This window comes from Pygoscelis adeliae, unplaced genomic scaffold (genome assembly GCF_000699105.1).
Source record: "Pygoscelis adeliae isolate BGI_AS28 unplaced genomic scaffold, ASM69910v1 Scaffold31, whole genome shotgun sequence".
Classification (NCBI taxonomy): Eukaryota; Metazoa; Chordata; class Aves; order Sphenisciformes; family Spheniscidae; genus Pygoscelis; species Pygoscelis adeliae.
In genome coordinates this window covers 2375264-2399102 of record NW_008824233.1, presented here as the reverse complement: position 1 = coordinate 2399102, position 23839 = coordinate 2375264, and the positions used below count along the sequence as shown (strand labels likewise).

The window sequence follows — 23839 nt, the reverse complement described above, 5'->3', positions numbered from 1 at the left end:
GGTTATGCTTGAGCATTAAAGGTAGCACAGTTGCAGGAACCACTCTTTACCTGCTTTCTAATTTCCAGAGAGGTCACAGGGGTCTACACAGGTCTCCATCCTGTGACAAAAAACCTACCAACTCTTTATTGTATTTATGTCATAAAATTCATATTTGTGACATTACCCCGTTCAGATTGCTCAGCTATGCAGTGTTATTTTGTTACCGGAATGAATGGTGTCCGCATTCACCTGATCGCTTCAATCTGATTTCAGAACTACAGTAACTCAGGGCCACATTTTAAGAAGAGCCTGGTATCCAACAACTTTCATTAAAGCACCTAAACAAAAGCATTTTATGCCGATCGTGTAAGCACCATAGCTATTCACTTGTAGAAATAGCTTGAAAAAGACTCCACCTTGAATTCCACTCCCAGCAATTCATTAACCGATCATGAAAAGGAAAGATTATGTAGAGATTTCCCACAGCTCATCCTGAAGTTTTCTCCTCCTGTCTGCTGCTGTCATTCCCCATTTATGCAAGGCCAAAAGTGCCCTCTGTACCTTAAGGCATTTAGTCATGTATCAAAGCCTTTTTTTAAAAAAAAAAAACAACCAAAAAAACCCCAAAAAACGAAGAGAACTCCTAAAAGATATTGCCATGGGAATCAAAGTAGGGCAGCAGACAACATCTTTTGATTACAATACAACCTAACTTCAGGTTCCAAGGCCACTATTCATAAACTTGAAATTAAAAGGTACACTAAAATTTTACATAAAGAGCTGCAGATGATCCATTACCTCATTAGAGCCTAAAGTACTTGCACACATTTGAATTCTGGATAAAGTGACTTGTTGCATTCATTTCATTTTCAAACCTTTTCTAATTATTTGAAAAGCTTTTATAAGCTCCATAATTTCTGAAAGAATTATGCATAGATAAACTAATATACTCTTTTAAAAGAGTAAAGGAGGGAGAAAATGTCCAAGAAATACAAAATTAATTCACAACTGAGTTTGAAAAGGTGTTAAACTGTAGTAAGGAATACAGTGCAGAAGTAGTTCACTGTATGTACTGGGGTCTAAAGATCAATATTTCAAATATGTACATGTGGAGCACTACACATGTAAGTTATCCACTTACAGAGTGGTGTTTGTCTTAGAGTAATGCAAGGAAAGGTTAATTCCTACTACATTTGTGCAGGCAGCAATTACAGAACAGATTTAACACGAGCAGTTTGAGAACAACAAGTTTGAAGGGTTTTTCATTCTCAGCTGTTTCTAAAACATATTGTCAGCTGCCTGGGTTGTTGTGTTTTATTATGACTTTGATTTACCCCTTCAAGAGGAACTCATTACTTTTGCAAAAAAATGCAATGACATGCCAGCTCCTTCCAGCAAGAGAAGGCTGCAGCGTGAAGAGGAGAGGAAGCTATGAAAAATACATTTGAATTCAGCTGTTTTGTTATGCAAGGTCATATGCACAAAGAACTAGCGATCACATATCAGCTGCAGATCTGCAACACAAATAAAAAAGACAAATACAAGAATCTTTCCTTTAGTGCTTATTAGCTCTGCTTTTAGGTCTCCCTCACAGCAAAAAGCACCCTTAAAATCAGGCTTAGCAGCTCAAGTGATAATTCCTGCCCCCCCAGTTTCTCTACAGCAAACTAACATCAAAGTAGTTTCTGCATGCAGTTCTCCCACAGGAAGACAATTTGCCATGGTTGGAAGGGTAAATGGTGAAGTTGCTCAGCTACAGCCTGAAAAATTTGCACTAGAACTGAAGACCCTTGATGTTAGGAAGACCCTCCTTCTGACATTTGAGTACAGGCAGTTGATTCAAATTTTCTTTTTCATTATCTTAAATTATTTGTTCCCTGTCAGACTACAGAGCCTTGAGGGGCTCATTTGGACAAACAAGAAGAATCATTAGGCCCCCACTTTCAGAGAGCAACAGGTCTTGTGCAGAGAAGTCTCACTACGTACACCACCTCTGGTAGCAATGCTCAGGTTTCAGCTTGAACGCGTAGAGCCAGGTGGCTCAGCTTTTTGCATCCACACCCTTTGCAATGACTGAGCTGAATTATGAGCTGCGTCCACCAGCGCCGGTGTCCCTGCTTAGATCTAGTTCTCTTTCACTCCATATTCAAGCTAGAGCGAGAGCCACCAGAGACAAAGAAGCTGGGCTCAAGTGCCCAACTAAATCGCCAAGCTATCATCATTATTGACCTCAAAAGGCAACTATATTTTCTGTGTCACCTTTATTAACTGTAGGATTTCTGTGATACCTAAACCAACTGGAAGAGCACACAATCTTCACCCCAAATTTTTAAACAGATTGATAGACACTATCTAGTCTCTTGACACAGAACACCACAAAAATCAATAGCAACTACGTGACCAGAAACATAATAGTGAGAATAAAATGAAGAATAATTTATTACCTTCAATTTGAAGTTAATTATTATTCAAACAATGTTCCAACATGTTTATAGTTGTTTTCTCTGTATATAAATGAAAGAGCATATATATCATAGCTATTCAGACCTCCTGGTTGTCAGGCAAGAGAAGGAAGAAGAAAACTCAGGTTTATAATGGATGTTATTTTAGAAAAAGTGTTTCCCTAGCTATTCCAAGGAAATATAAAGGCTGAGAATAATTGATGTCCTCAAGCACAGGTGAATCTCTGGACATGAAGGTAAATACAGCCTCAAAGGCAACTGGACAGTAGGCCACTAATCCTACCCTGGCCACATTTATTTGAGCACAGCAGTGTGGAGAGCTAAACAGAAATGCCAGAAGTCTACATTTCTCCGCACTGGTGATGCGGTTTTCATACACTCTGTGGAAATCTTAGTAATGGGACTCCCTCCTACCCTCATCTCTTCTTCCATCCCCATGGCCCCTCCAGAGTAGCACTGTTCCACAGAGCCACCGCTATGGCCGTATTGCTAGTTTAGTCCATCACAAAAGCCCAAGAGCTTTCACTTTGTTTTCATATGTTCCCTTGCACATTTTCATTGTAGACTAAATTACATGTCAATTTATAATGTAAACTGATGCAGAGAAACGTCATTATCTGAGGTGTGTCAGGAGCCAGTGTAAATATCAAAGCCTAGAAGCCATTGAAGTGTTTGTGATGTCTTATTAACACTTTAGTAAGGCCTCCTAGAAAAAGCCTGAAAAAAAATCAAACCCACCCACCACAACACAAAGGGCTCATAGAAGAGACAATGAGGGACTTAGATATCAATTAATTTGCTTACTAATTTACAACAAAATTGCCTACTGGAAACAAGGAAAGGAAACACAGACATACATTACAAATACTATGGTGAAAGCTGTTGTTCACCTTCATCATTTGAAGTGATGGGACTAAGACCTTCTAGAGGGGCGCGTGTGGTTTAAGATACACATGGCAAAGCAAAAGACAATTTACCCTTCAGAAATATCTTTCTTTCTAAGCCAAAGAGTGTTCTGCTACAGGGGTCAGTTTTCGAAGAAAGGGTGGTAAGCTGAGATGAGGGCCTTCCCAGACCCTCCAAGAACAGCATACTTGGCCTTTATCACAAACCTCTTGTGATTTCTCTCCAAACGTCAGAGCCAGCACACAGTTACACCCAGATACCGAAGTGTAAATGTCTGCCATGTGTCCACAGATGACCTTCGTTCTCTTAACCTGTGGTCAAGACAGTACGGAGGACAGATCCCTGAAAAGTGAGAGCTGCCTTTTGCTACTTCACCATCTGTTACTGAGATGAAAAGGTAACTCGATAAGCTTTCAAACAGCGGCCATCTGCAATTCAAGCCTGGCAGCACTATGAATGCATTAGCAAAGGTGTCTATTTGCAATTCAAACATCTTTTTAAAGCTTTTTCCCCCCCTAGAGATTGACCATGAAGGATTTATTTGCTGTTTTTTTTCTTAATTAGAAAGGTATCTCTGATCAAAAAAAACAGGGAACAAAAATACTTTCTTCTGAAGCTTAGACTCAACATAATCAACTTATTCTATTGAATCTGAAAGTATCTTGGTGTCAGAAGTCAGGACATAAAAGTATGAAATTTTGTTGGAGATAGAGTGGGAAAACAGTGCTAGTTTTTTCATTCTTTCTTCTACTATATTTTGCTTCTGATTAGCTTTTAGTGTTGAAAGTTAACTTACTTTGAACAAATACATTGCCTTCCTGCTACAGGGAATTTCCCCATGTAGAGTCATACAGATTGTAGAAGTGTTTATTTTTGGAAGCAGTAAATCCAGATCAAGCAGGACAGCAGAGATTGGTTAACTTTAGATTTGATCTTTGAAAAGTAGGATTTCTTTTTTTTAGGAATCTAGATGGTTTCCCAGAACAAGTCTCTAAAAATAAGTCTGTATGAAGTTTCATACACACGACTAAAGATCTCACAGTTACAAGGACAGAGGTGAGAGCAAGTGAATATTCTTTCTCTGCCATTATCACAGTCAATCCAGAGCAAGCATAAGAAAAAGGGTACCTAATGTGGCTAATGAATTATGGATTTCTACCATGACCTCTCCCTCACACCAGGGAGCAGCAGCAGCACAGAAAAAGGAGGTAGTAACACACCAGTTACTGCAGTTTTCTGCAGCAAAGAACTGTCTTGGTAGTGTCTCGGCTCACCAGCTTGCTGATACTCAAAGAACACCAGAGGAAGCAACACAATTCCTCCCTGGTATCTTCAGATAACCTCTCTTTTGAATAATACCTCCTTTATTTCCAGTGGAGAAATCCCAGTCAAATACGCCCGACTGGGAACATAATCCACTGGCCAAGTCTCTCCCTGCATCCTTTTACAGATCTGCTGGAGAGCTTTAGCTCACAGCAGTACCTGATGCTCTCAGCTGAATAATTCCCTCATCCAGTACCTGGTTTGACAGGCAAGAGAGTTTGTTAAACAAGCCCTGGCAGAAGATCTGGTCAAGAAGTTAGGCATCTCATGACTCATTAAACAAAACCCAGTGCGTAATAATCATTGGCATTAATCAGTGACTTCAACAAGGAAAGAAGGTATTTTAAGAAACAGACAAAACAGTTGCAGGTAGAGTACTTCATAAAGACAGCATTCAGTGATAAAGCAGAAAGGGAGAAACATGCTTGTTTATTATATATTCATGTGAGAAGTGCCTCCTTTGGTAAGGATACCCATATTAATACACAGTATAGAGGGGTGGAAATGGAGAGCTTTTGAGATCATTACACCAACCAAGGTTTGAAATAGCCTTAGCTCTGTTTTGTATGGATGCTGCACGCTCCCCTCATCTCAAGACATCTGAAATTTGCAGACAACTGAAAGCAGAAAGAATGGAGGGAACGACACTGCTCTTATACATTTAGTTGGTGGAATGAGTAGAACTGAAAATGAATACTGAGATACTTTTTTTTTTTTAAGGCATGTGCCTATTTATCTGGGTCCTGAAGAAACATTAGGGAAGAACTTTTGGTTAGAAAAATAGGCTAGAACTCAAGCAGCTTTTCAGTCTGCAGTAGATGCAAGAACAAATTTGATCAAATTACTCTTTAGAATATTACATAGGATACCTTTTACTTTTGTCAGCTGCTTATATTATAATCAGTTCACCTAAGGATTGTCTTTTGGTATGTATAATGTCTCAAAGTGAAGTTTCCCTCTTTCCCCCAGATATAATTGCATCCCCTAGTGTTTACATCAAGGCTAGCAACATCATCTAGATTAAACTGGAAATAAAGAAGAGAGTCTTGAAGAGATGCAAGTCTATCATTCCAAATTATAAACAGTCTAAGGGAAACATTCCCTTATGAGTAGATTATTGCATGTGATCTTACAGTTGCATTTTCTACACTTTTCAGAAGCATTTGCTACTTGTCACCACCATCTATGGTAACATACCACCGACTAATTCAGCACGACAATACACTTATTTCACTGTAAACATACTAAGTAATCCTCTACATTTTCATTATGCAAGTGAGTAGGAATAACTATTTTTTTTTTTGCAGAAAAGTTCATTGCAGTTCATTTACCTTAAGCAACACACTAATTCTACCGTGACAGGCAAGGATTGTTACTCCCTTGGCACCAGGGAGTACACGGTGCCAGCCTTGTTCCCGCTCTGCAGAGTCTCGCTGACTGATTAGCATTAGATGACTTCAGCAAGTCTCAGAGGTTTTACTAAATTTCAACTATATTCATATTTGCTTGGCCAAGGGATTAGCTCATTCTCTGGAGGTTTCCAATTTTAGATGGCTCTGAAACACTTCTAAAACTTTCTCCAAGAAAAGCAGGGCTGTCACTCAGAGGAAAGTTTTGAGGTGCATGGAGCTGAGGGACATCTGTGTTTCCACATAGCACACAGCATGCCACAGTATGGCAAGCATTGCGTACTGGAATAACATTTAGCTAACTTCATTCTGCTAAGGTAAAGAGTTGCAGTTACCTCAGACACCACCTTGAATGTTTTGCTGCCATAGTAGTATCTATCTCCAGTAAATCAAGCAAATCTTTATAGGATGCTATCTGCATACTTATTATGGGCTAGAAAGAGCTTTCCACATAAGAAGTCATATAACTGAAAAACGCAAGCATGAGAACACGTCAAAGACTTCCAGCATTTTCTGTTGCTACCTAAAGGAAGTCTCTTCTGATGAAATCATTGAATTGTAGGGGCAGATTCTTACGCCATCCAAGGTGTCTCAGTCAATTAACAATCAGGACTAGGAATTCCAGTTTTCACAGCTAATCTAAGGAGGTTATCCAAATTGTACTTGTATACACACACGTGCAGGCACACACACAAAGTTTGAGCATTTGGGTGCACAAACTCAGATTTAGAAAGGAAAAGAATGACAAACAGGTTCACCTTTTTGTTATTTAGGCCTCTGGACTGCCTGAAATCTTTGGTCCTCCTAGGGAAGAGTGAAACAATTCCACAGCGTTAGTCCACAAAAAGACGATTTAAAACTGCAGCCAAAACATGGAATGAAATAAACCCACTTGAAAGAGCAATTAGAAGTTTGTTAATTTATTTTCAAACACACACCATGCCTCTGCTTCCCTTCTTCAAGGATCAGAAACAGAAGTACCAAAATAAAGTGAGAGGCACTTCTTCCACTATTCCTTTTCTGGCTGAAGCCAGGAAACACTGGAAGTCTCACAGGAAAGACTTTTTCCAACAGCAGACCTTTAGGTATGCTTCAAATAAGTGGAGAGTTTGGGATAATTTTCTGTCCCTTGGCCAGATTTCCCTAGCTATTCATTAACTACACTATTTGTTTCTGATCACTGATGAATACATACAGTTTATTTTGGCCTTCATCTAGGCGAACATTTCTTCCATTTTCTCTAAGCTCCTCAGAAAGCACAATATTAAAAAATGCTTAAGAAACTGAGGAGCCCGAGACTCCTGAAAATGGGACCTAGGTGTTTGATAATCGATTTTTTTTTTTAATGAAAAGCCTAGGCACTCAAAGATTAGCTTTTAAAGATTTTTAGCTCTGTGTGCAGATCAGTGCCTAGTGCGGTTTTCAGAAAATAGCTAGGGAACTAAACTCCTTCAGAAATGTTTTTCTTACTGGCTAATTTGTTCTGAAGTCATAAGGAAATCTTCTGGAAAGTTATTTATATCAATAGCTATCACACCACTGAAGTCATCCGATCTAATCATCCCCAGACAGTTGCAACAATGGGAATTATAAATAGCAAAAATATCCTGGATAGTGGATATTGCCTCCACTATTTTAAAAACACTGGTCATACAGACTAGTAACTAAGAAGAAATCTCAGGACATGATCCCTCAGTTTGAATGTCAGAATACACACACGTTTGTCACTGCCAAGTGGTGTTCCTAAGGGCCAGATGCTTTTTTTTCTGAGCAAAAACCATTGAATGCAACAGACAAAGGTGTCATGACAGTCCATATATTCTCTGCCTGGCTCATGGTTTCTCTCTCATCATCATATAGGTAGGAGCAGCTAAAGGGATAACTGTAACTGTTGATAGATGGCCTGGAAACGCAATAGATGAGACAAGCTAACAAAAAGCACTCTCCTAGCTTCTGAATAAAAGGAAGATTGCATTCAAGTAGTTGTTTATTCTGAGACCATTTGTAGATGAATTAAATTTTGCCATCATCTTCATTGCAACTTCAGGGTGTCCAGAAGAGATCGACTTCAACAAGGTCTCTGTTTTATAACCTAGTTCCCCCATTGAGTTCAAATCCAAAGTGCTTTAGATAGTAGAATATGCATTATTTCAATAATATATAAGCATGGTTTTAATTCTTTGGTGAAATTACCCACTTGCCCTCTCTGATGAGTACTGCCTGAGAAAAGCTGGCATATCTTAGCTCCTTTTCGCTGTTTAGGTTTTGCAGTCTTCAGCAGTTCCTCCAAAGCCAGCTAAAAGCAAAAAGATCTCCCTACATGTAGTTCCTCAGCCAACCACATTATATAGTATTTCTAATGCTGACAAAAATAGGAGTGGTTAGTCAGATGACATTGAGGTAGACCCAACTCCATAATGTGTTAAAAAATAATTACTGACATAACTTCTGAGAGTATGAACAAAGTCATTTTATATGAAACTAAGCAAGCATGCAACACAACCCAGAATGCCAGAAAATATTTTGCAGCACTTGCAAAACATGACCACTATTCTGTAATGGGTGGGGGGTTTTTGTTTAGTAAAACAGAAGGAAATTTTTTAATAGTTTAATAACTGCCAGACAAATTGGCTACATGCTGGGAAGCATCCTGGAAAGAGTCAAGCAAAATTAACAGCTTTAAAAGCATTGATTACACTTTCCAGAATTTCATTTCTGTATCTTAAAAAAATAGATACCATCTACAAATATTTTTTCCTGCTATCTTCCAGTAGCATCCAGGTAGCTAATGAATAAGCACTACAACGCTATATTCAATTCCACCACTGGAACCCACTTAAAGTCCTATAGCATCCAGTTCTGTTCAAGGATCTTGTCTGTCTACCAAGGTATCTTTTGTTAGAAAGAAACAGAATGGACGTATCTTGACCCTTCCCTTTAGTCTTTATGTGACTTTAAAAGGGGAGCACATTGTGATATTGACAGTTCAAGTCTGACTGAATTATTTCATTACATACTTTAGTTTTCAAATATGTCAAACTTCAACCAGCCGGGTTTCTTCTTCTTGGACTCTGGATTTTTTTTTTTTTAAAGTTTGATAGAAAATAGTTTGGCCATTTTTGGAACAAACTTAGTGAAGGATGGTTTTGCCAACATTCATATTTCATCTGTTTTCTGAAGAGCCGTAATGATTTATAACAGGAGCTTGAAATCTGGCAGCGAGACAACCCTCAAGTTAGAACAGTATCTTTTTTGTCCCCAGAAAAATCCATTCTTAATCAGCTGGGTTAAGAGTTACAGAAAAATCCCAGTTGGTATTTACAAAACAGAAGCTGTTGCGGTTTGATTTTCTGAATGTTTCAACAGGACCACGCAAGCCCTGAAGCCTGCTGAGCCTCTTGTCCTGAGCAGGTACTACACATCTGAAGGTAGGACAGCTTTATCTTGAACAGAGCTCTGTTGTTTTCTTACAGCAAAACTACAACATCAACATAAAATATAATAGAAAAGTTAAGAAAGGAAGAAAAAGCTAGTTAGAAATTAGTTGGGTATTAAACACTTAACACTATTTAAACCCTGTAAGACAGCATTAGAGCCTTTTAATCTCAGCCTGTATAATAATTTCCCTAGAATTTAAGGGCTTGTTCTTCAGTTGTTGTAACTCAGGTTTATTAATATCAGTGGAGTTACATTAGTTTGCCCTGAATAATATTCTTTAGTTAAGCAGCCAAGCAAAAACAATCACTTTGCCTGTGCTTTTAAGCTCATTCCCAACTATCATCTGAAAGGCTCCTTTCAGTGCAAAAAAAAACCAAACCCCAAACACAGCACCCCGATGTAAGGCCCAGCCCTGAACCGGCTGCACACTCCAAGTTGTGGGTCAATAGGGGTTTCACAAGGGCACCCTAGGTCACTGCTTCCTCACAGCGACTTCAGAGGGGGCAGGGGGGAAAAGGGTTTGAAAACATTCCAGATTTCAGAGTTTTTCTAGCTGTGCAGACACAGAAGTCAAATGTCCGGAGGGACAGCCTTAGCAAGCCTGTGACCTTCTATGACAAACTGGACCATGGCATTTCAGAAGGGATTTGGTCAGGATTGTTAAACACGTGCCAAAAAGAGAACCGCTTCTTGGATTTTTCCAATCAAGTAGCACTATATTTGGACTGGAAACAGCCTGTGGATGAGCAGGAATAACCATCAGAAGGCAAGTGAAAAGCTTCAAGCAGATACTACAGTCAAGGAAGACGACTTGAACATATCTGGGCAAGTTTCCATACTGACTCAAGCAACACTTTTTCCCATGACATCAGATTCAAAACAAACAATATATTATAGTCCATATGTTGATTAAAGAAAACCCAAGCAGCACAGAGGATGCACCAGCCTACCAAACACCGACTGAACAAAAGCTGGATTGCTTGCGAGCCGTGGAAGTTAAATAAAAAGCCCCAAGTTTTCAGGATAAGGAGCTTAGGTAAGACTTCTCAGCAAGATGAGGTTGTGAATACTGAGGTAAGATTGAAAGCAAACTGCCTAGATAGAAGTTATACAGTCTAACTAGATAAGTACAATAAGTGAATAGTGCTTTGAATATGCAGCAGTCACAAGGCTCAGGAAACTAAAGTTGGTTGCGGATAATGTGCTTAGAGAACCTGAAGTTCTCTACCTACCTGAAGTCATGTGGATTTGCATGAGAAATTTGGACTGCAGAATGGTTTGCAGTCAGATTTCAGAAAATCTTTTGGCAGATTAAACATGTTCCCAGTAAGATGATGCGGAGGATAAACATGCAAGAGATTATAAATGCTGTTTTCACAAGAATAATGCTGCTTTCTTAGAACTGACTATTTTAAGGGAAGAAAGCTAGAAAGAACGCAGTCCTCAAGATGCCAACACAATCTACGAAGAACAGTTAGTAAGTCACACCATTTAGCAACTTAAAGTGACATGGTACATTTTAAAATTCAAAACAAAACCAAAACCATATTCCACAGGAGAAAGAGGTACTTGCTAAGCATAGCATATTGAGGCTGTTTGCAAAAGAATTGGGAATTGCACTCTTACTTTAAGATGGCCTAACAACAGTAATGCTTACTGCATACAGCCGAATTCACTGAGATATTTTATCAGACCTTGAATTATCTGATCAGTTGATCCTGTGTAATAAGAAACAGGATGCCACCATTGTTCTTTCTCACAGAATTTAATAAGTCAAAATTAGAAAGGAGCCCTGTCAAATGAGGACAAGTTTGACTAGGAGGATAAAGTAGGCAGTTTGCTAAATTTCAATTGTGATTTAACAAAATGATCCAAGCTCATAGGATTAATAGCCATAACAAATCATGAAATAAAATATTTTATTATTGTCACTGTAGGATTAAAGTGCAAGGACTGAGGTTTATAGAGGTATTAAGGGAAAATAACATTTTGTTTGTTTGTACAGTACTGAACACATTCACAAAAAAAATCAAGAAATACCTTGTTCATTATCCAGACTTCTGAAAACACAATTCACTTATGGATTTTTTCTCCTGTTTTAAATGATGGATATACTTAAAAGGAGTTGTTTTCTAGTTTTGTACATCCATCTTCATTCCCTTATACTGTTTCCGAATGCTTCAATCCAGGAATAACTTTTGTTAGTGTCAAACTACACAGTGAAAGTCTTAGCTAAAAAAAAAATAATCTATGTAAATAAAATTGGCAACCATAATTCTTTGCCATTCAATTTGGATCTCTGCAGCCGTTTTCCTCAAGATAGATTCTTGTCTACAGAGATCTTTAGGTAACAGCAGACTTAGTTAATCCCAGGTACTGTCAAGAAAAGAGGCATAGAAATGTGCTGCTTCCAAGTAACAGCGATCCTCCTGGGACAGCCGCAACAGCAAGCTGTTATCTGTCAAGACGATCCTCAAGATCCTTAGTATTAATTATTTCCTCCCACATCTCTATGTACTTTATTGTACATCTGCCACAGTTATTTGGAACATACAATGTTTTAAAAGTTGAATTATTGCCAACTGAGGTGTGTTAACATCTGCATATGGCTCTTGCACTGACCTTCAGTGCCTAATTCCTAAGAAAAAACTTAACAGCTTTTTCACATATCTCCCAATTCTGCTTTGCAGGAAGTAATGGTGACATATTGGCCAAATTTGTTGCATAAAGGTCACAAGGGTTTTGAGGAGGAAGAATTTCACACCTTTGTAAGATTAGTTGGATTTTGAGTATGGTCTCTAGGTCCAATCTGAAACCACAGGTATAGAAATTAAGTACCTGCCATCATTCCGTACTCACATGGAAGTTACCCAGGGTATAGTGCACATGAATGCTTCTTTACACCTCTAAAGTAGTGTAAAAAGTAATAACACTGGGTGTCTAACAGCTTACCTTAAGATAGTTAACAGTAACCCAGCTTGCAGTCATCAATTTAAGAGTCTATCCCATAGGTTCAAGAAATTCTAGAAGAAAAAAGCAGAGTAGGTCTGGTAGCCTTAACTAATCCTTATGAAGTCATTAATGTTAAGCTGAAGAAAGCACGTATGGGTAGTCTGACAACTATCAGGCACGTTAGTTATCTTTCAGCCCTTGCTCTTTGATTTCAAGTTGAGGCTGTACATTCCCTGCAGCGTGCAGAAGGAAGAAGGGAGTGCAGCAAGGTACAACTGGGAAGAAACATTCTGAACCTGATGACAGGCACTTGTGTGTAAGACTAAAGTTATTTATTTTCTCAACAGTGTTACACTTTGGGTCTTTGACGCCTAATTCCTAACGTACAGGCAAAGGATACCTAGGTAGAGACGGACATGGTGCAGTGTAAGATTGCACTTACTGCATTGCAGTGAGTAGCACTGTATCCTTCCATTGTACCCATTCCATAGAAAAAACCCTACCTTTACAGAATAGTACATGATGAAATAACTAGGATCTTCATCAGGGTCAATATAAAGCACTAATGTCACTATTGCAAACGCTTTGTAGGAGCTTTTCCTATGTTCATATTTCAAACTCAGGCAAGAAACATCTGCTTATTTAACAGTGAATTGTTTAAATCATAGCAAGAACTTTTTTCATCATTAACTTAATCAGCAGAAGTTACCCCAGTATCTATTTCATTGGATGCATGTAAGACAACATCTCTGCAAATTTGTTTTGCTTTTAGTAGTCATGCCACCAATTACAAACACTTCAGCTACGCAGATCATAATTTCCACATTTTACCTAACTGTTCTGTGAAACTTAGTGTAACATGCCAGCAGTTTAAAATAGAAAAAACAGATATTTTCACATTTAATCTCTTAGTATATTCTATATACACAATTGCTTTTAAGGTAATATTTTAGTATATGAAAGGCAATTGAATGGCATAGTAGACTATCACGAAGCACTGGGCAAAAAATGTTCTGCTGGACTGAACCAGCTGTTGAACATGTCTTTTAAAAAAATATTGAAAACCATGTTAACTGCTACATCTAATTTTTCGTGCACCTCAGCAGTTCTTTGTTCTGGCTGAAAGTGTAAACTATGAAATTACTGTTCTTGCAGTATTCAGAGTTTGGCCATAGCCAAGAAGTCCTGGAATTGTAATAGTGTATTCTTTGGGGTATATTCAATGTTAAACTAAATCTCCAAATGTTTCTTGGCTCACCCGCCATTAACTGGACCTTGAACTTACCATTTGTATTCAATGGCGGGGGGCTAGCACTGCCATCTGTTTTGACAAATGTTTTCCATTGCCTCTGCATAGCTGACAGAACATGAAGCATATTAGGAGAAGGTTAAGTTCTCTTTCTGAACCACCAAGAATTCCTTGAGTCCTCAAAAGTCTCATCAGAACATAGCTAAGAAGCTAATTTTAAATCTGTTTGTAAAGGATATTAATTTGTCATGAGCTGCAGGTCTTAAAATCTTCCTAGATCCTTATCACTTGTTCCCTGAGCATCTGCCTGCTCTTGATTCCTTTAGGTCAAAAATCTTTGCTGAGTGGAAAACCATAGCTGCAGGCATTCTGAAAAAAGAAAAAAGGCCAGAATCACTTCTACTTTTGCCTTCTGCACTTTATTTTAAATACAGAGCACAAACCAGTTATAACTGTGCATGTTGAAGAAGAGCAATTGTGCAAAGTCAGATTTTTTTTTATTAAAACCAGCAATCCATAAACAGACTTTGAAGAACAGGACTTTATCTTTCTTACAGTAAAGCCAAAGAAAGACTGCTTGTTTAGAGTTGTTAGTTTCAGGTGCAACTTTAATAGCTTTGGCACAACAATAGGAAAATATGACATCTCTGAACTCTATCTAATATTCAGTGCCAATAAGCTCTTATTTAGCCTGCAAGAGATTTTGATAATCAGATGTATTTTTAATAGTAGTTTCATAGCAGAAAAGCATTAAAAGCACATGTTTCTTAAAGCTAAGCATATGCAGAAGCTTCATTTCAGTGTAACTGCACAGAATGGCTGAGGTTTGAAAGAATCTCAGGAAGTCATCTGGTCCAACGTCCCTGGCTCAAGTAGGGCCACATAAAGCCAGTTGCCCAGGACCACGTCCAGATGGCTTTTGAATATCTGCAAGGATGGAGACTCCACAACCTCTCTGGGCAACCTGTGCCAGTGCTCGGTCACCCTCACAGTGAAAAAGCGTTTCCCCTGCTGTTCACAGGGAACCTCCCGTGTTTCAGTTTGTGCCCATTGCCTCTGGTCACCAAGGAAAAGAGCCTGCCTCTGTCTTCTTTGCACCCTCCCTGCAGGTATTTGTAGACATTGATGAGATCCCCCACAACCTTCTCTTCTCCAGCCGGAAGAGTCCCAGCTCTCTCAGCCTTTCCTCGTAGGAGAGATGCTCCAGTCCCTTAATCATTTTAGTTGTCCTTCACTGGACTTTTCCCTCATAGCTCCACATCTCTCTCGTACTGGGGAGCCCAGAACTGGACCCCACACTCCAGGTGTGGCCTCACCAGTGCTGAGCAGAGGGCAAGGATCACCTCCCTCGACCTGCTGGCAGCACTCCTCCTAACACAACACAGCCCAGGATACCATTCGCCACCTTTGTCACAAGGGCACACTGCTGCCTCGTGTTCAACCTGGTGCCCACCAGGACCCCCCAGGGTCCTTTCTGCTTTCCAGCTGGTTGGCCCCCAGCATGTCCTGGTGCCTGGGATTGTTCCTCCCCAGGTGCAGGACTTTGCATTTCCCTTTGTTGAACTGCATGAGGTTCCTGTTGCCCATTTCTCCAGCCTGTAAACGCTTTCTAAAACAATGTGCAACGCTATAGATCTTGGGCAGAAAAGCCAGCACAAATCAGTTACCTTTAACTTATCTTTCAAGTGAAGCCAGCCTGTGGCTTGGAAACCTGGGTATCTGCTAGGTTGTCTTCTCTATTAGGTCAAAGCCTAATTTCACCTCAATTGTTAGATCTACAACATGCAGGTCTGCATAGCTCTCAGTACCTCAAGACAATAGTAGATCAGCATTAAGAGATAAACTATACATTGTGTTACCTCCTCAAGAACTGAGCTAATTGCTTGCAAGACACAGGAATAAGATTCTTTTATTTTCCATTCCTTTTTCATGTAGAATTAGTCATTTATATTGTAATGATCTGGTCTCCTCTCTTCTAAGAAGTAGCTAGAAATGGATTATTTGCATAGGCTTGCACTTCAAGGTAGCACACACCAGCTTCTTGGACAGGTGCTTCACTAGTATCTCTCTCAAAAGCATAGGGTCAAACTTATCCCCAGATCTGAAATGAGACAAATTTATTCCTGATTGACAGGGACCATGAAGATTCCCTGCCTTTCTTTATAGTATGGAGTATGCCTGTGTCCTCAAATTACCAAAATCCCAGTTGTTTAAGCAAACCTGGCCTCTTAATTTGGATGGCAATATTAACCTCAGTGTCTTAAACTGTGATCTTATTCTCCAAAATAAGCATGCATGTTTGGTGCTTTAGGGCCACGTTACGTGTTTGTCAGATATATTTAAATTACAACTTGAAAGTATTTCTTGATTTCAGCCCAGCAAGTTTCTAGCCTGGACTCTGAAAATCAAGCTTGATCCCTTCTGGTTGATACGCTGTCACCAGTAAAAAGAATTCAGTGGCAGGTAGACTTGTAATGCCTCAGGTAGATGTAGTTGGTTGGAATTCAGTGAAAATACAATTTATCTCCTTGTTTCCTTGCTTTGCAGGGCTAGTAGAACAAAAAAAGCAGTGTTTATCATTAAACAGATGTGATGATACATATGTAAGTAGACAGCTCCGTCAGGTAGGAAAAAATCATTTTTATATTATTGTATTTCAGAGGAATAAACCCAGTGTTGAATAGTCCCAAATTTAGTTTGTGTGAACCATTAGATAGGGGGCAGACACAGCAGGAAGAACACTAAGTCTTTGCCCTTTCTTCACACACAGGTACAAGATGCACTCAGGACAGAGCACATGCCTGCAGACTAGTTCTACTTACTGCCTGGTTGTCACGCTGCATCACAGTCGCTCACCCTCCTATTGCTGTCTGGTGTTAGTTGCATAGAGAAATACAAAGAGTGGGGAATATCAAAGGAAGTTACGCCTGCTTACGCATCCTAGAAACTTTCCCCCAGAATTAGTTTAGGTAGCAGCGGTAGGTACCGCCATCAATACCAGGAGCAGCAGTCCCAGACACTGCAAGCAGTAGTTGCTTCAATTGCTCCTGCAGCACAGTCTCTCCTTAGTCCCTCTTCTTCCACACGCTGCCTACTCACACCCAAACACAAGTTGTGCCCTCCAGCTTTACTCACCAGGCTGAGACAGCACACCCATGCCTCACTCTGCCATGGCCCTACCCCCTAAGCCAAGGCCAGGTGTTACCAGCACCCACGGCAGAGCTGCTGAGCTCTTCCCCCTGCGAGGCCAATGGCTCCGTTAAGCGTCTCTATCCAAGCCACTACTGCCAAACAGTCGTTGCTCACCTGAAGACATTTAGCCTGCAGCTCATTTAAGACAATTTCAGAGGCCAGTTTGAGAGCTGGCATCATTGCATGTAACAACTTTAAAATGGCTGCATGGCACCAGCAGTAAATAAAATGGTTTACAACACTCTACTTTGACATCAAGTAGAGCCTAAATAAAAAATTATTTATTTTATATTTGTTGTTCCACTTATGGAAGAGTGTTAGTGGCTGTTATAAGAGTGACACTGTTCTTGAATTTCTCATAAATATTTTTTTTGGTAGGAAATGCTACTAAGGGTCAGCAACAGTCTGGCTCTGTCGCGGGTGATTTGGGATTTGCCTTCCTAGTTTCAGACTTCCCTCATACTTACTGCAGCCCAGTCAGTTCTCATTTAGTTTTATGTCCATCTGCTGTGCTAGGGGGTCACTTCAATCTCCCCAAGCTTTGCTTGCATCCTACCTTTCCCCTGAATTTTTACTGTTTCATTACCTCTTTTCTTTACAATCCAATCCTGTCTCTTAGCCATTGAATTATTTCATCTTTTAAAGCTACATGCATATGTTTAGATTATGGCCCTATAATGAAAAGCCTCAGCATTTTCTCCTTGAAAGGAAAAGTGAAAGAAAGCCCGAGAAGCACTGTTGCATGCCAACACCAACAAATCGCTGTTAACCTCATCTTTCACTGGAGTGAAGATGGATGAAGCAGAGCAAAGTCTTTCGGTCCAGGGGACAGAGCTGGAACCTAAATAGGTGTATGAGCACAGCCTAAAAGCGGTTTTAAGCAGAGGACACATGCTAACATTTCAGTAAAAAGTGAAATGGCACCATCGGAGTTACATCCATTCTACACAGTTAAGGAGAATGTCCTAAGCAGTAAAATGCAAGACTTCTGCAGAAGTCTGGCATGACATTCATTTCTGTACCTGAGGCTTGGGTAAACCAGAACAGGCTTCCAAGGCAAAAAGAATTAAAGACCTCAGATACATTCAGCAAGGTTCTGGTGTAATTTGGTCTTCCCTCTACAAGCAGGGATGATACATACACCTGCAAGTATTTCAGACTAAAAATAAGAAGCATTTTTAATAAAGGTTTCTCAATTTCCAGAATACTTTATTTTTGTGTGGCTGTGGCATCATCATAAGAAAGATGTAAAACCTAGTTCTTAAAGCTACTTATTTGGGCCCTGGAGCTGGTTTCATCCAGCCCAAGTACCAACTTCAGCATCACAAGTATAAGGTTCTGCCTACATGCAGCTCTCTGCAAGACTTGATCCATTAACCCTATTAGGATACATATATACACATATATGCATGTACATAACATGAACATCTTTCTTTTCAAATCTCTCATGCCACTGCTTTATGTACAGTCTCTCCTTACTCAGCACAGACTCCAGACATAGTAACAATTATCTGAGACCCTCAGGAAGCCACCTAACAATATTATTTGTTCTCTACTATTCCTGTTTCTGTCCTTTTTTAGTTCACCTGTTGTATTTTCATAGGGATGATCTAAGCGAAATTTCAGGAACCATTTTTGAAGCTGATGAATCATTTTACTGGTACCAAACTAAACAGAACATCTGCCTAAAAACACTTTCTAACAGCAATAAATTCTGTCTTCCTATTCTTAGAACATGTACTTTCAGCCCCCTAGTAGAATCATGAGAATCAAAGGAGCTTGATGAGGGTTGCCCATTACGATATTAATAAAACAAAAAGTCCAGAAAAAGTAGTAATGAAAAGCTACAATTTATCTTGAATTTTAAAGTGAGCTTTCCTAATTTCTGTGGAAAATATATAATAACCAAACACAAATGGCTTTGCATAAGTTATCTTACAAGATGTGCATTTAAAATATTTGGTTTTGAACTGGAACTGAATAATGGATTCAAGCTACCAGTACAAGAGAAGAAAGGAAAGATGAAAAATTAGGGTGCCCTGCTAAGAGAGCTCCTTAAGTTTGAATAGATGAATCACATCAGCATGGATGAAATACTACTGTACAATTCACAGCACATGTGACAAGACATCCTACCTATGATTCATGCCATATGCCACAGAGCCCTTGTACACATGTACAAATCAAATGCAAGACATGCAATTAGATTCAAAATACTTGGTTTCAGATCTGAAATTTATCCACATAGAAGCGGATAGCTTTTTACAGACTGGACTGCTACTGATTGTAATAAAACAAAACCAGAAGAGGGATGTTCCACATCCTTTTCACATGGAGCATTTAGATACCTGGTCATACTATATGTGCAACCCTGTATCAGTGTGTATATACCAGAAATCTGTCTGAAGGATCCTGAAAGATCCCCAGCCTCAACCTGGCAATCACTTACCCAACCAGGGCACAACAGAAAGGTTTTGATCTTTCCAGATGCATCGGTTGCTCCTGTGCCATCCTATGCTCTATGAAGAATTTTAATAGTTTCCAGACATTGGCTCACAGGGTGCTGACACAACTCTTGTACAATTATAGTATCATGCAACAATATTATGAGAAGGATCAGAAACAGAAGGATTTTACAGCATTTGGAAACCTTAGCTGACAAGAAGAACAAAACACTATGCTGCCTGTAGCACTTTACTTGTTCAGCATTACTGCCTAGGATCCAGCAAGGCTTGGGTGCTACTTCTTCGAAGCCTTTTCGATCAACAAACCATCAGATTGGTTCTCACGTTATTGGTTCTCTCACATGTGAGGAGGACAAAAGGGTATATAGGCTTTGGGTAACTGCACAACTACTTCTATGCATAGAGGTTACTGGAGTTGTTCTTTAAATACCATTTGGCTATGGTGTGGCAGCTAGATGAGATATTAGCTCCATGAATTTAAGTAAATCTGGGCATCATTTATAGTTTTACTATTGTCTAGTGCCACTTTCCTCCAGAAGCGTTTTTCCTGAAATCCTTCTACAGATTAAGGACATTTGTCCAGATCAGACTTGTACTGCAGCACTGCAGTACAGAATTGAAGCATCCCTTTTGGAAGAAAGTAATCTTTGAATTTACTATGTAATTTCTAGCATTTCAGAAATAATAACTAATGCTAAGTAATATTATTTAATATTAGTAACTAGATCTTGTTGAAAGTGATAAAATCATTTAATATAAAACACTGAAACTTCATTTTTCTTTCACTGTACTTAAACAGATCAATTTCCTTTCTGAAATGCATAATTCATATCTGCCTTTCATATTTGTCTTCACTTGCAAAAACTTATTGAAAGAGGAGAAAAAGAATATAAGAAAACTAAAAACCTGATCATATCACCTATTTTTTTAATCATTATCAGATTAGATAAATCTTTCTTTACAAAAATGAAACACAGGCAAGAGTACAGGTATAATCTCAAATTTTAAGAAGTCTTAAAATACTAATATTGGTGTATTGAGACAGACCTAAAGAGGATTAATTCAAGCTTCTCCTAGCATATTTGAAAGATATTAGACCCTGGAAAGCTTGCTATTTTCCAGAGAGATTATTTTAAATACAAAGAAAAATGTAAAAAGCAGTTCTGCACACACGCCGTTTAGAAACCATTCCTTCATCTATGAAAACAGAGACAACACCTCTGTTCATGTAAATTACAACAAAAGCAACCAGATGATTTGTGGGTTTATCTTGTATTTAAAAAGGTGACCACGTAACAACCAGTAAACACACATTAAGAGAAGAGGAGGGAAGCCCAGTGATATTAACCATAAAACATTTAAAGGGCAAATCTAAGAAGAAATATTATTTGATCTATTTTAGTCCAGCTGACATCTTTATATCCACATTTAACTAACAGGTCATTAATATTCATGCAAATGTAAGCAAGGGAATTTAGAGCCGAGATGTCTTGTTCAAAGTAATAAAATCTTTATTTACACTCAGCTTGTACATCAAACATTTCATAACTTGGCAGCCCTGAACAAATACTCAGAGAGCCACCAGTCCAGTTGCACAGAACAGAATCAGTCAGCATCTGTTCACAGGATTCTTGCGCCACTATGGAAAAAACCAATTACCATTTAAGTTTTCCCCTCAGAGAAACCTGGCTACATATGGAGGGGGGGAATCAGACAGCAAGCCGTGTGCAATAAGGGCTTTTAGTTTTCCCTTTTTGCCTTCTAAGTAGAAGAGATTCCTTGCAACTGAAGTTCTTTGGACATTATAACTTCCTAAAGAGCCACAAGAGAATTTACTCATCCAAGTTCTCTTAATTCAGTCCTGTCCTATTCTGAAACATTCTTAAATGCTAACATCAGCAGATAGCAAAAACGCATGTCGAGAGACATGCTCTTTTTCATTCAGGAGAAGATACTAGATATCACTTTTCCAAGTTAGCTATTTTCAATTTATAAGAAATTCTCAGCTTACCATTTAAGACCATGATTTCTGCAACTGAATTTCTTTGAGCAGACTATCCTTTATCACATACCATATAAAACAGAATATAATACAAAATAAAGCAGAATAAAATTCTAAGAACAGTATTTTTAATACACCTCTTTGTCATTTTCTTGTCAAATTTAAGAGGAAAACTTGTTTCCGAGATGACCCTTTTTAAAAAATGGAATCCCAAACAGAATTATGCCTTCCCAACTCCAGAGAAATCCATTTGCTTTGTGGCTTTAAATTTGTAAAAAATTTTTCTATAAGGTTTGATTTTAGGCATGACTGAAGTTGCCATTTTCACAATAGAACCTCATAGGTCTAGTAACGTGAGTGTTCCCAAATATATACTATGATTAAATCTTCAAGAATGGTTTAATTGACTTTGAGGTCCTCATAGCTCTGATTTTAATAGTTTTTGATTCTGTAAACAGCACAGATCAGGTGTAGTAGCAAGTCTTATTTTGAACTGGGCTTAAACCGAAATGATTAAGGTTTCTCCTACATCTTTCCCACGCTAAGGGAATGATCCTGCAGTACCTTAATGTCATAGAATTGAATAGTCTGTTCGGAAAGTCCCAGTGTTTTCAGTGGCAAGTACAGTTTTAATAACTACAGCTTTTTTAAAAATTAAAGATTATTCCTGAAGGTCTTTAGCAAAATAAGCAAATATGTATTACTATAGAACATACTCTATGTACACAGAATTATTTTAATACAGTGCTAGATCAGCAATAATTCAAAGAAAAGAATACGTAAGGAAGAAACCAATAGGAGACATAGCCCAGACTTCGGAATGACTAACTGAATCAACAATATGACTAACGGGATGAATTTCAGCTGACAGCACATCTTTGCAAAGCACCACTATAAAGATGACTAATCAGAGTAGGAACACTGATGACTTAGTCTGTCAAAAGCATCTCTGAATGTAAACGCAAGCAGAGAGTAGGCATGCATACTTCAGTGCACATGAGAATAAAATTGGTTGTCTGGGCTTACAGTAATCACTGCCCATGGATCAGGCTGTGGGTTGTGTGCACTCTTTATGAGCTCATCTTTCCACAACTCCAAAATGTGTTGTGTGCCGGCTGCAGTTGTGGTCATTTAGTTCAGCAAATATTATTCAAGGCCAAACACTTTAAAGGAATGTGGAGAGAGCCACAACTATCAAAAGCCTGATTTTAATTACAGAACTTAACTGCTAAAAATAATCAACATCCACATCCGATTCCTTCGGGTCCATGACATGTATCATAATAGTTCTTTAAGTGGTGTGCTCTGTTTAACAAACTGAGCTTATCATAAGCGATTTCAGTTTTACTTGTAATCACTTATGGAAGTTTAATTACTGCTGCCACTTGTATATGCATTTTCTGTGTTAAATACTAAATAAACCCAATTAACTTCAGACATAATTCCTGGGGCTACATTTCTGGAAGGCTATTTTAGGATCTCCGTTCAATTTATTACTAATCCCACTGCCTAGGAACTGCGCTGGGTTCTAGAGCACGGAGACTTTGAAGGCAGACCCCTACACACCCCCTTTGATTTAGGCAATTCTACAGCGGTAGTTACTGTGAATTTAATTACTATTTCTTATGATGCCCAGGCAGAGAATACACTCCCCCCAAAACCTTTTTGGGGAACAGAAAACATAGATGAGAGATGAGTTCTTGAGTCATTAGACCTGATCTCTGCTATAACAGGCACCATACCATCTAATCTCTCAAAGAGCTCAAAGTCCACCATAGAAGTAGCTTGTTTTTTCGCCATCCTTGAGTCAAATAAAAAAGCCAAACCCGCTCCAGGCTTTCCCTGCTTTAAAAATTAAGAGCCCCTTCTACTTTGCAGTCTAAAACAGCTTTAAGTCACCATTAATTTGTTGGTATGTCAACATTATCACTTAGCTTAAATAATCACTTCTCACTAGCATTTACCTTCTTTTATGTAAGACATATTTGGCTAGCCTAAATAAAACAAGTTTCCCCATCTTTTCTTATGTGTCAGATCAGCTGACAGATTCAACCAAGCTATCTTTCATATTTTATTTTTATATTTTTCCTCCCATTTTCAATTCCCTGCCAGGCATCCAGAATAAGTTTTGTAGGAGAGTCTGTGGCATGACTTTCTTTTCTGTGGTACATGGCAGTCTAACCAGATCACCCGTCTCAGGAAGAAACAAGAACTGCACACCATCTCAAAGCACACATTCCCTATGGTTTAGGCCACAAATCTAAGGCAAGCCATGCAATAACATATACTTCAGTTAATACTTGTTACACTGGTCAGCTCATTTACACATTTATTGTGGCATGCCTTGTTTACTGAAACACCATCCTGTTTGGCTTCCAAGGTTCTCCGTTCTCTCTGGACCACTGAAAAACCACACAAGTCCACAAAGATGAGGATTTTTTTTTTTTCCAGGACAAGAA

The 23839-nt window shown here is 38.9% G+C and overlaps 1 protein-coding gene across 1 annotated transcript in view; it reads left to right on the top strand.

The window, feature by feature from the left end:
- Positions 1-9454: 9454 nt before the first annotated feature.
- The window catches only part of PDE5A (phosphodiesterase 5A, cGMP-specific), a 140514-nt gene continuing 126129 nt past the window's right edge, over positions 9455-23839 (top strand). The window contains exon 1 of the mRNA XM_009334918.1: positions 9455-9510. The gene's annotated coding sequence lies outside the window, so the exon portion shown is untranslated. The remainder of the gene's footprint in view (positions 9511-23839) is intronic.